The following is a 12,744-nucleotide window of genomic DNA, read 5'->3' as shown; positions in this document are numbered from 1 at the left end:
CTCGGAGTTGTAGTATCTAATAGTCCTGATTATGCGAAGAATACCACTGGCTCTGATACAGTAACAATAAAAGAAAATAACTCAATTCAGGAAGAGAGAATACTTTAGTAGCTACTTTTTCCAGCAACTGTGATACAGTATGTCTGGGATAGTATGAATTTAATGGCAAGTTTAGTAGGAATGTTAACATCAGTAAAAATTTTACTGCTTTTCATACATAATGATGGAATTTTTCACAACGATTTTCAGTTTATGTTTCTTGAAATCCCTGCACAGGTAATACACTCTTGTTGCCTATAAATACGGATTTGTCCAATGTAAAAATACATAATCATTACTCTCACAAAATTTTCTACTTACAAAGATTTTTATCGCTAAAAATGTATTATTAGTGCAGAATTACTTATCTGCAAATTACTTATTTCCAAATACTCACTAACCTAAAAGTCACTTTATTGACCTCCATTTGTTAGATGTCTGTGTTCTGAGTGCAACTGCTTATCCTCATCACCTTTCTCTCCTTTGAATAGCATTTTATAAATCCTTCTCTTTTACAGGCAGTTTTATATTACCACCACAATTTCAAGGATGCTGTGAGGAAAACCTTAACAAACTGATTTTTTAAGTGTCCACTCCTGAGTGAACTATAAAAGAGAAGTTAGTGCTTCCAGTATTTTGTTTTTTTTGTTTTTTTGAAGGCAGCATCTCATTGTCTCCTTCAGAAGACGGAGCCTCTGAGAATGTGGGAATAGGTTTATATAAGCACTTTTCTGCTTTTACTTATTGTTAATTTTTATTTTTATTTATCTTTTTATTGAAGTATAGTTGACACACAATGTTACATCAGTGTCAGGTGTACAACACAGTGACCTAATATCTCTCTATGCTATGCTATGCTCCCCACCAGTGTAGCTACCATCTGTCACCATATGACACTCTTAGAGTTCCACTGACCATACTGCCTATGCTGTACCTTCGTTCCCATGACTTATTCATTCCACAACTAGAGGCCTGTACCTCCAACCCCTTCACAGCTTTTTGCCCATCCCCCCAACCCCTTCTGCTTCTGGTTTTGATTAAACACTTTATGTTGGCAGTTTTGAAATACCTACTATTTTTCCACATTTATAGGTCTGCTATTTTACAATTTGATTTAACCTAACTAGGACTGAATTGGTCACTTTAACAAACTCATTCTTCAGTAACAACATACTCAGCTCTTTTTAAAGTAAAATAGAATCTGTTAAAAATTATTATGTTTTTGAGTGTTTAAAAAAAAAAGATTTCTGGTTCTCCAAATACTTTCCTCTATTCACTTTCCTCTATTCTATCTTTCCCTGCACTTAGAATTCTTTTTTTTTCAGAGAGAGAACGCTTAAGCTAGGGTGGGGTGAGGGGAGGGTAAGGGGGGAGAGGCAGAGAGAGAGGGAGAGAGAGAATCTTAAACAGGCTCCACGCCCAGCACAGAGCCCCACACCAACTGGATCTCACAAACCTGAGATTACAATCTGAGCCGAAATCAAGAGTGGGATGCTTAGGGGCGCCTGGGTGGCTCAGTCGTTAAGTGTCTGCCTTCGGCTCAGGGCATGATCCTGGCGTTCTGGGATCGAGCCCCACATCAGGCTCCTCTGCTGGGAGCCTGCTTCTTCCTCTCCCACTCCCCCTGCTTGTGTTCCCTCTCTCGCTGGCTGTCTCTCTCTCTGTCGAATGAATAAATAAAATCTTTAAAAAAAAAATTAAAAAAAAAAAAAAGAGTGGGACGCTTAACTGACTGAGCCACCCAGGCGCCCCTCCCTGCACTTAGAATTCTTGAAGGACTGAGGTTACGTCATGTTCCTTTGTCAACTCAGTGCCTCACAGAGTGCCTGTAAGATAGTAAGCACTCCATACCTGTCTGCTGAGTGACTCACAAAAGACCAGCTGGTGGGGAGTTACCATCTCTCCAGGCTTATCTGGCTGATGGTTCGAATCATCCCTAAGAATAAGGAAGGTTAAAAAGGGGAGGGGGAATAAGGAGCTTGAATTTAAAAGGACAGTAAACAGAAAAACTAAGGGAGTTGGAAAGCACTGAAAATTAAAAATCTAATTAGATCACTACAGATTATTCCAATGGGGAGGAAAAGATTTTAAAGAAATCCACACATTTTAAAAACAAAGATGACTCTGGCTGTAATGCTTAAGCATTAGAGACAGAAAAAGATTAGAACGATGGTCCATAGGAAGCTATGACTATAGTTCAGAGAAGAAAGGAGGGAGGCCCAGACTATGGTTAACAACAGTAGGAATGGAGAGAAATAGATGTGGATTACCTTTCTGCTTCAGGCATCTCTAGTAAGAAAAATTCTCTCAGATTACATGGGGTGAAACAAACACAGATATTCTGTGTAAAAGGGGCATTTAATAAAATTAATCAATGAATTAATGAAAACCAAAGCTCAATATGAATGAGAAGATGAGAGAGAATTCCTAACTGTTCCAAGCAAACCTTCAACAACGTATGCAGCTCCAGATGAAATTTCCACCCAGCTGCTGGCAACTGTTCAAAACTATGGCAAGCAGAAGAGGCTGCCATAAGACTAAAGACAGGATATGCAGTACTGCTATTCAGAAAAAGGAGAGGGGTGCCTCGGTGGCCTGGTCAGTTAAGCATCTGACTTTTCATCTCAGCTCAGGTCTTGATCTCAGGGTCATAAGATTGAGCCCCATTTTTGGCTCCACACTAGGCATGGAGCCTACTTCAGGGAGAAAAAAAAATGGAGAAAGGTATCCTGTCAACCTTCTTGAACTTAACCTGAAGTAATTCTAGCCAGGATTCTAGAATCATAACTGAGATAAGTTTGTGAACATGGGAAAGGTGGTAACCAACATGCACTACTGTATATGTATGCTGTCCAGTATAGTGGTTAATTAAGGACAAATAATGACAGATTACTGCTCTTTTCCTGACAGTTACTGAACTGATAGGATTTTTAAATGAAGTATATAAAATTATCAAGTGAGATTTTTTTTTTAAATGAAGTACATAAAATTATCTGGGTTTCAGGAAGGCAATATTTCTCATGAAAACCTGGAAATATGTGAGGTGAATAATGCCAAATTAGCTGGATTTCTAACTGTCTGAACAACTTAGCCAAAGAATTTAATAATTTTTTTTTAACAACCTTAAAAGCGGTCTCTAGCAGAGCAAAACTCTGTTCTTAGCCCTGCCTAGTCAACATTTTAATAAGATTTGCATGAAGGCAATGTCAGCATCATCAAGCTTATAGTTTATCAAATCTATGGAGAAATAAACAAGCCCATATTTATCATATGACCAAATCATTTTTTTAAGTCAATAGAATGGAACCAATCTGACAAGATAAAATTTAATATGGATAAATATAAAGTCCTACCAAAAAAAAACTCTATTGAAGAATTGGGAGAACATAGACAAAACAACTCAAGAATTTTAGCTGACTACAAAATCAGTAATAATGGGTAATGTATACAGCACTTAAAAGCCAGGGGCCATTCTAAATGCTTTACGTAGTATGTGTTCAATTATTCCTTTTAACAATCTTATGAGACAGGTACTATTATAAGCCCCATTTTACAGATGAGAAAACTGTGGCCCAAAAAATGTTCACATAATTTACTCAAGGTCCCCCAGCTGATAAGCTATAGAGCTAGGATTTAAACTCAGGCAGGCTAGCTCCAGTGTTTGTCTTCTTAGCCAGGACATGATTATGAACTAACAGTGCAATGGGGTTGCCAAAGAAGCATATCTACTCTTAATCTTAAAGTACATGTTTTAAAATCAGAGAGGTAACTTATGGTCTTCTCTACTGGTTAATATCTGTGGGTACCACACTTTGAAGAAGAGTATGGATGAACTGAAAAAATCCACAAATAAGCCATCAATAATGCAAGAAGCCTCAAATCAAAACAATAAAATCATTAGAAGAGGTTAAAGACTGGGAATATTTCATCTAGAGAAGAAAGAATTAATGGAATATAATAAGTATCTTCAAATATTTGAAAACCCACTTAACGGAAGAGACAGAACTAGAACCAGTGAGGATGGAACTTCTGGTTCTGTAAAGGAAATCATATACCCAAATACCATATGTCCAAGTACCTATGCCTCAGAAACTAGAGAACTAGGTAACTGAACCTTCTCTCCAGAAAAATACACAAATGCATATAATTTTGCATCCTGTATGTTCGCAAATCTACTTTTAAATCCATTCATGTCCCACCCCTACAGTAAGATGTCTCAGATCAAAACGGAAAGGATTCAAGTCTGAAAAGGCAAGTATATATAATAATCTTTAAAATTCATTAAAACTTACAATTCTATGATCTAAAAACTCAACTCTATGCTTTCTAGTTTCTCCTGAGATCCATTATGATACATTTTGCAATAAGAGTCTAAACTATGATGACAAAGTCAGAAAAAAAATGAAGTAAAACTTGCCAAGTGACAATGTAAACCGTGAGTAGATTCTTACATAGCATGGCTTATTATTTAACCTTCAAAAGAAACATACTTAAGTTTAAAGATAAAAAATAAGATGCTGATGTACTACTCAATATGCAGTATAATGCCCAAATTAGAAATTTCCCTGCTCTGCTTTTAAAACTTCATTTTAAACTCTCCCTTTTTATCATCTGTTCTGGGTTAACTGTTAAGACTGACAGACAAACAACAGACTAGAAGTCAGAATACTTAGGTTCTCATTTACTACCTTTGCCATGAATTTAATTTTTGCTTAGTCTGTTTCCTCACCATGTTCTAAAAACTTTCAAATATCTAAAAGGGCTTTAAAATGCTGTGGTGCAATGTAAATATCATGCAGTTTTTATAAAACATAAATTATCGACAGCAAGAAAACAAAGCCAGTCTTTTTATCATGTTTTTTAAAAAAAGCAAATGTACATTGACATTTCAATTCCGAGTTATAAAAAACAATCTTTGAATCCTTTGGGTATCTTTTACTGTATAATTTTCACCCACAAATGCTTCTCACATTAAGGATAAACATCTGTACATCCAATTTCAAGTCGTATTGTGAGCACACAGCTCAGTTAAGATTTTTGGCTGCAAGGGAAAAACTTGAAAGTGCCAGTCGGACTACACATTTAAAAAGAGTTGGGGAGAAAGTTACATGATCACACAATGGTAATATGAAGTATTACACACTTGAAAATTCTGCTTTCCCTCTTAAACAACTAGAAATAAAGAGAACTCAAAAGTAAGTTTAATTAAGTGTTGAGCTTTATTAAATATAGGTGCCACATTGCTGAAACTGCACTGTACGGCCAGAACAGTGCTACAGACACCATGTCTGCCAGTAGACTAGACTCTAGTTTCAGGCACAAGATGTTCTAATAAATAACAAAAGCATCCAGAGCCAGGACACAAGGATGATAGAATCCGGGGTCTAGGCATTTGATTTTTCTCCTGGTGTTACTTGAGAATGGGCACTACTATTAAAGACTTATTACAGTAATAGGATAATGATAAAGCTTTAGCTAAATTACAAGCTAACCAAAGAAATGGAAAAACATGCAATGTCAAATCAAAATAATCACCAAATTATTTTACATTTAATTTTGAACACAGACTGGGTCAGGATTACACTGTAAAGAGTACAGATGAGTAACTTTATTTACTAGGTGAAGATAATTTCAAACCATTAAGAGAAAAGAAGAGTGGCCCAGAAAAAATTAGGCTATCGAAGTCAAATGAAAATACACAGAACTAAGATTTAGGGGAGAAAGGGGAAAGAAGAGAATGAGCTACTGACTTACTAAAAAGAGAGCAAATAAGTGGGACAGGGAGTCTGAGCCCTCTGAGATAGAATGAGGAAGAGAAACGTATCAAAGGCTCAAAGGGAGCTTCAGCAGTAAATATGAAAAGGGATGAGCCTGTTAACTGTTTCAACAGAAAAAGAGAAACAACCATACGGGGCACTTTTCTGAACCGGCATTCACGGTAGACCATAATAAAAATGCCTAACTCATGCAGAGCACTTAATATGTGGTGAGCTCGGTTCCAAATGCGTTCCACGGACTGGTCCATTTACTCCTCGAAACACCTGGAATAGGCAGTTACTACTATTGTACAGATGAAGAAACTGAGACCACGCCATGCAAGATAACACAAACTGGTACCAGAGACTGAGCGCTCATCCACTTAGTTGACTCTGTCTCGGAGAGATCCTACAAAACCTTTATACTTTTCTGTGGATGAAGAGATACTTTATCTTAGCTCTCTGGAAATTCTCAAAGGAGTATGGGCCCCAAAAGCGATCCTCTACTTTAGAAAAAAGTTCCCTTTTGCGGGATATGAGGTTTTTTCAAGCGTAGAAAGCTTTGTAGCTCTGAAATACACCTGGCAGAGACAGATGGAGGCGTGTGAGTCATGAAAGGCGGAAAAGTCAGAAAACCAGACTTAGAAGCCATCGTTCTGCCCTGAAGACCTGAACAGACCGAGAAAGTAGAAAGCAACCCTTCCTCTCTTCCACGAGGCATGACACGGGGACGCTGCCTCCTCCCAATTTGCTGTGTGTGTATGGGGCGGGGGAGGGGGGCTCTCCGGTTTCCAACTCTCCCCCGCCCCCCCCAACACTCAGGGGTTACGCGGCCAGGCCTGGGAGAACGCGTGGGAATAAACAGATGGAACTCGCGGTAACGAGGGGGCCCCGAGGCACAGGGAGGGAAACCTGCCCGGGAACACGAGGGGCCGGGTCCAGAGGCCCTCGGCACGCGGGCCCGCGCCCTCGCCCTGGACCTTACCGCCGCTCGGCTGCAGAGGACGAGGCGGCCACTCAGGGCTGTTCTTCCGAGCCTGGGGCGCGGCTTTGGCGCCGCCGCTCCTGTGGCGCCCGCGCTTGGCGGCGGCCGGGTCCCGGCGGACTCACACTGGGGGAAGGGGTGGGCGATCCGCGGCCTGCCCAGTGGAGGCCCTGGAGTTCGAGGCCCTGGGACGCCGACCGTGCATGCGCCCGCGAGCCTGCCCAAAAAGGAAGGTTCAGAGCGCGCCCGCGTGCCGAGAAGCAGCAGCGGCTGCAGCTCAGATCACAGGCTGCTTCGTCCGCCCTCACCCAACCCAGCTACTGCCCCGCTTCCCCCGCGCAAGCTTTGGCGGCGGAGCAGCACGGTGAGCTCCGATTGGCTCTCGGCATGAGTGACGTAAGGCGCCGCTCCCCACGGATTGGTCAGGTCGGCGGTGCGTGCAAGGAGTAAACAAACCCCGCCCCCAGGCCTCCCAAAGAGAGGAGGGGGCGGCGAGGTGAAGGGGCGGGACCTCAAGCGCTCCGCCTGGGTCTCCAGTTTCTTGCCAGCTTCCCAATGGGTACCCCGCTTGGACCCCAACACTCCGCTTTCCAGGCGGTTGCGGTGCCGGCTGCAGGCCTGAGGCCTAAAATTTATAGACACGCCCATTCCCCCCATCCCTTCTCGCGGGCTTGGGTCAGAATCTTGACTTTTCCATCCAACCCCATCCCCCAGGCCCGAACCAGGAAAACCCCATCTCCCTTGGAAAAAAAAAAAGGAACTAAGGCGGTTATATCTGCGTCCCCAGGCCTTTGATGCCTGGCCCCCCGGGGAGCAGCGAGGAGGAGGGTGGGGACAAGTGACTTTGAGGCCACGTGTGGGGCACCCCGTAATTAATTATCCAGACAATGGATTACAGACCACTGGGATTGTGGGTTCTTCAATACCCAGGCAAATAAGATGCAAACCAGGCCAGGTCACCATGTCATTTAGAAGCTGAAGAGAAAATTGCGGCCCACACCCCCAAATACCTGTCCCATTTTGTTCAAAATTAAAACATTTTATCTATTCAGTGCCTATGTGAAAAATCACTTATGAGCTTAAGTTCTAGAGGGGGGTGGGAAAGACAATATGCAGAATAAGCAAAATGTAAACTATCACATGATAGGTGCCATGGGGGAGGGGAATAAGCAGAAAAGGTGTTTGAGGGATGGCTTGTATTAAATAGGGTGCTCAGGGAAGGCAGCAGAAAAGATGCCATTTAAGGAAATATCTAAAGGAGGTGAGGGAAGTGAGAGAGCACCTTTGGACTTTTCCCCCAGGGTGGGGTGGAGAACCAATTTCTACGTAATTGTACATAGATAAACTCCTAGGAGTTCCAGAATGCCAAATGCAGTACTCTTTGGGCTGATTCTAAAATGCAAAAGCCCCAATGGTGGGATTACCATGCATTTTCCAGTAATAAATCAATAGTATTTATTAAGTTTCCACAGAAGTTTTGTTAAGGTTTCAAGTTAACAAATTCTTTTCAAACACTCTAGGCACAATGAAAGAAAAATGGGCAAGACAGAAAAAAACCTCCACCCTCAAGAAACTTAGTTGAGCAGGAGAAATGGACTGTAAACCACTTCAGTACGGATGTGTAAACGACCACGGTAGACACACAGAGCACTTGGACTAATGGGGGTAAGACGGGTGGATGTTATTAAGGAGCTGTAACTCCTTCAGGATCTCCGTATCTGTAACAAAAACTCAGTGCTTAATTTTGGAGGAGGGCTATGGCTGTCAGTGATTCTCTAACCTCTTTAATAAATTTCTAAGATGAGAGTCTGAAGACAAAATTAAGTTGAACCATATGAATTGCTAATATTTGGCAATATTCATATGGCTCAACTTACTCTCTTGTAGAGCTAATATGAGGATTTTGCTCTGTAATACACATAGTAAGTGTTCAATAAATGATGGCAATTATGATCATTAAATAATACTGCTTTTGAAAAAAGTGATTTAAAAGTCAATGTTTCATAACACCTTCCAATACCGTGAAGTAAAATGGGCAGTGAAAGTTTCAAATTTTCCATATACTGGTTTGATCTAGCTGTGAATTTCCATGACCTAATCAGGGTATGCTGTAAAAGACACTAAATGCTAGTTTCACAGCAGGCCAAGAAATTCAGAATAAAGAACAGCTTGGTTTTGAAGCCAAAAACTGAAAATTCTCCAGAACAGAATAAATTGTCAAGTTGCTTCAGGGAGGAAAATTCATGTAAATCAATTTCTCATTCCCACTCACAGTTCCAATTTAGCAATTTGCACAACACTCAGCTCTCTTCCTTCTCATTTCCCCATTAAGGGATCTTATTTCCTTTGAAAAGGAAAATAAAGCTTCCACTATCTCCCATGCCAGAGAGTAGATGTCTGAAATATGACAGAACACACACTGATTCTGCAAACACTTATTAAGTACTTATTGTATGTCAAGAACAGTGCAAGGCATGGGATATACACATATAAATGCCCAAAGAGCTCCATACATGGGTATTCCTTGTGCTTGGAATAATCCCCCAGTTCACCCACATCTCACCTACATGTGCCTTCTCATCTAAGCTGAGATTACTTTCTTCTGTAAAGCTTCCTCTGATTCCCCATCTCCAGCTCTTTTCCCATTAAACTTTGTCTTTAACATTCATCAAACTTGTAATTACTCATTTAGTATCTGTACCTTGTAAATTCCTTGATATTCTGAGCCATGCCATCCTATTCACTACCCTATCCTCCGTTCTTAAGAGAAGCTCAGTAAGTTTTTATTGAATGGATGAGAGTGCCACAGCACAGCACAGTTGGAAAGAGGAAAGAATCATAACTGAAAGTCTCTACTTATACGTGGGCCAACAAAGAGAGGGCCACGGAAGACACAGATCTGTCACAGTTAAACCTGAGGAACTTGCATGTGCTGCCCCCTCTCCTGGTGGTGAAGGCTGCTTTCTGTAGGCGCAGCTAGAGGACTTCTGGACTAGTGCCTGTCAAGCTTTCATGTGCACAGGAATCACTTTGAGATCTTATTAAAATTCGGACTGAATCGGTAGGTCTGAGGTGGGGTGTAGAGGCTGCATTTCTGATCAGCTCCCACCGGGTGCTGGCGCTGCCACACCAAGCACTACACTTGGGCTAACAGGTGTTACTAAACTATAAATATAATAAAAACAGGTTTTTATTATACAAAAGGATGTGCAGTTGTCTGGACAGTTGCAGATATGGACTTTTTTAAAAACAGCATCCTGTTTTCACACCTAATCCATCCAGTGACTGACAAAAGAAATAACACTTAAAAGAAAAATGTGTTAAATCAAGGCCTTGCCTTCCAGATTGTCCTCTAAGCCTTGGAATTTCCTCAGCCAGGGACACAACACTTTCCTGAGTTCATTTCTGGAATGACTTAGTTGGTTAGGCCAGTGGAAGGATTTCACAGTCACCCTTAATAAAACTAATCTCTTCTTAATATCGAACCTAAAATCTTTTTATATTTTATTTATTCTAAAAATATAAATGTAAAGTATAAGGAATAATGACAAATCCTCATGTACCAGCTTAAGAAATAGACTATTGACATCACTAGAGCTCTGTGTGTGCCTCCCCAATGTGACCCCTCTGCCTTTCCCTCCCCGTAATAACCCTATCCTGAATTACAATCTTCTTGGTATTCTTGACAATTTTAACACATATGTATTTAACTCCAAGCAATATAGTGTTTAGTTTTGCATGTTTTTGAACTACATATATCTGGGGTCAAACTTTATTACTCATCTGCAAATTATTATTATTATTAGCTCATTTTGTTTGAGTCATCTGTCTTGATGTAATTCATTTTCACTGATGTGAAAAATAACAAAATTTATATAATCCATTCTCTTACTGATAGACATTTGGGTTTTTTTTCTTTTTCTATTCTGCTGTTAAGAATATACTTGTACACCTCTCCTTTGTAGATGTGAGAGTTTCCATAGGGTTTTAGTTAGGCCCTGGGGTGAGAGTCAAAGTATTTAATGACGGGTAATACACAAATCTTTGCTTGTTCTCCTTCCCCACTCCCCGCTCTGAGGCAAATTCTGCGCAGGTGGTTTATTTTGGGAATGATTCCAAGGAACAGGAGTAGGGGCTGGGAAGCTTGAAACATGAAGGGGGAAAAGCCAATCCAAGCTGCGTTTCTGAGATGATCACCTGCTCAAGGCCACTGAGGCTTGCTGCAGCAGGAGACTGCAAGAAGCTGTGAAGAACACACTTCAGAATTGTCCACTTAAGGAACTGAAGAGGAGCATGTTTATACACTGGTTCTCATCCCCATTGTTTACAAGTTGCACCGTAGGGTGTCAGCTCTCTAGCACCTCCTCGTTTGACCATGGGTGACAATGACAGAGTAGATTCAAATCAGTTCCAAGCTGGGAGGCAGAGAAATCCCAGCCCAGAAAACAGGAGTTACAGTGATGCAAGGTGATGTCAGGTTATACCTGGGCAGGTGATAGCTGTAACAACTGGAATAAAAAGGTGGGCCAAGAGGATGTGAAGTGGACCAAAAGATGACCAATACTGATATAAATAAATAAATAAATAAATAAATAAATAAATAAATAAAGATAAGGGACAGTTCTTCCTTATGGTAGAATTCCAATGAATAAATGTAAAGAAATAATGTAAATAGAAAATCACCATTATTAGGCAAATAGTACACGAATGATTGTTGCCAGCAAGAACCGTGGATGTTCAAACTAGTGAGTGAAAGTGTGATGGGAAACAGGGTATTTACATTGGTCTAAAACAATCCCCTCACAAGATGCTTATTAGTTACAAAGGGGCAAATAGTAACCTCATGATGGAAAACTTGGCAGATACCACCTTAATCAAGTATCAAGGTTAACATCATCAATAAGAAGACATATTGATATGTCTTCCTGATAGAATGCACTAGGAAGGCCACATCGCTTCTGCAAAGTTGTAACAAAAATTCAGAACCTTAACCTAATCACAAGAAAATATCAGACTATCCCAAATTGAGGGACATTCTATAAACTGCCAGTACTCTTTAAAAATGTCAAGAAAAAAAGAGACTGAGGAACTGTCAGATTGGAGGAGACTAAGGAGACATGAAAATAAATGCAATGTGGGATCCTTCATTAAATCCTGAGCCAGAAAAAGGACAGTAGTTAGAAAATTGACAAGATTCAACTAAGATCTGTAGATTAGTTAATCCTCTTACATCAATGTCAATTCCCTGGTTTGGGTGATTATATTATGTTATGTAAGATGTTAATTAGGGGAAGCTGAGTGATGAGGGGAGCTCTGTGCCATTTTCACAAACTTTTGTTAAGTCTAAAATTATTTCAAAATAAAAAGCTAAAAAACTAAACACTGGGGGATCTTATTAAAATACAGAATCTGATTTAGAAGATCTGGAATGAGGCCTGAAATTCTGCTTTTCTGAAAAGGACTTTGGTGGCACTAAGGCTACTGGTCCCTACAAGCTATTTCAGACTTTTCTTCCTCCCGTGGTGTTGAAGTGAAACTGACCCTCAATAAACTGTGCAAAAAGTAAATAATTTTGTGAGTTTGGGCACATGTATACACCTATGAAACCACTGCCATAATCAAGATAATGAATTTATTGTTGAGAGTCCATTTTACGTGGCTCTCTCATTTTTGCTTATCTTGCAAGCAGATGCACTGAGGCCTTTGTCGCAAAATATGTGTCTTTCTCCAGAGGGCAGTTTTGTTTACTGTTCAATGTAAGACTTCCCTCCAGGGCAAGCATATGTAGAGCAAGCATCTGACACATACACTTGCAGCCCATTACAAAAGACTCAAGTTTCCTAAGCTTGAGATTCCTCAGCTGTACCACAGATTCATGCGTTCACAGCATCAATCTGGATCGCTCCATGTAGGAGCTGAGAAGCATAGGAAACCAATGCAAATATGAAGAGTGTGATGTTTGCT

At 40.5% G+C, this 12,744-nt stretch overlaps 2 protein-coding genes across 2 annotated transcripts in view; both read right to left on the bottom strand.

Annotated features, from left to right (window-relative positions):
* The window catches only part of TFDP2 (transcription factor Dp-2), a 215,269-nt gene extending 208,155 nt beyond the window's left edge, over nucleotides 1–7,114 (bottom strand). The window contains exon 1 of the mRNA XM_057316017.1: nucleotides 6,781–7,114. The gene's annotated coding sequence lies outside the window, so the exon portion shown is untranslated. The remainder of the gene's footprint in view (nucleotides 1–6,780) is intronic.
* GK5 (glycerol kinase 5) overlaps nucleotides 1–12,744 on the bottom strand; it is a 146,287-nt gene that overhangs the window by 54,139 nt on the left and 79,404 nt on the right. The window lies entirely within an intron of this gene.

This window comes from Ursus arctos, unplaced genomic scaffold, assembly GCF_023065955.2.
Source record: "Ursus arctos isolate Adak ecotype North America unplaced genomic scaffold, UrsArc2.0 scaffold_20, whole genome shotgun sequence".
NCBI classification, from domain to species: Eukaryota; Metazoa; Chordata; class Mammalia; order Carnivora; family Ursidae; genus Ursus; species Ursus arctos.
This window is presented reverse-complemented; position numbering and strand designations above follow the sequence as displayed.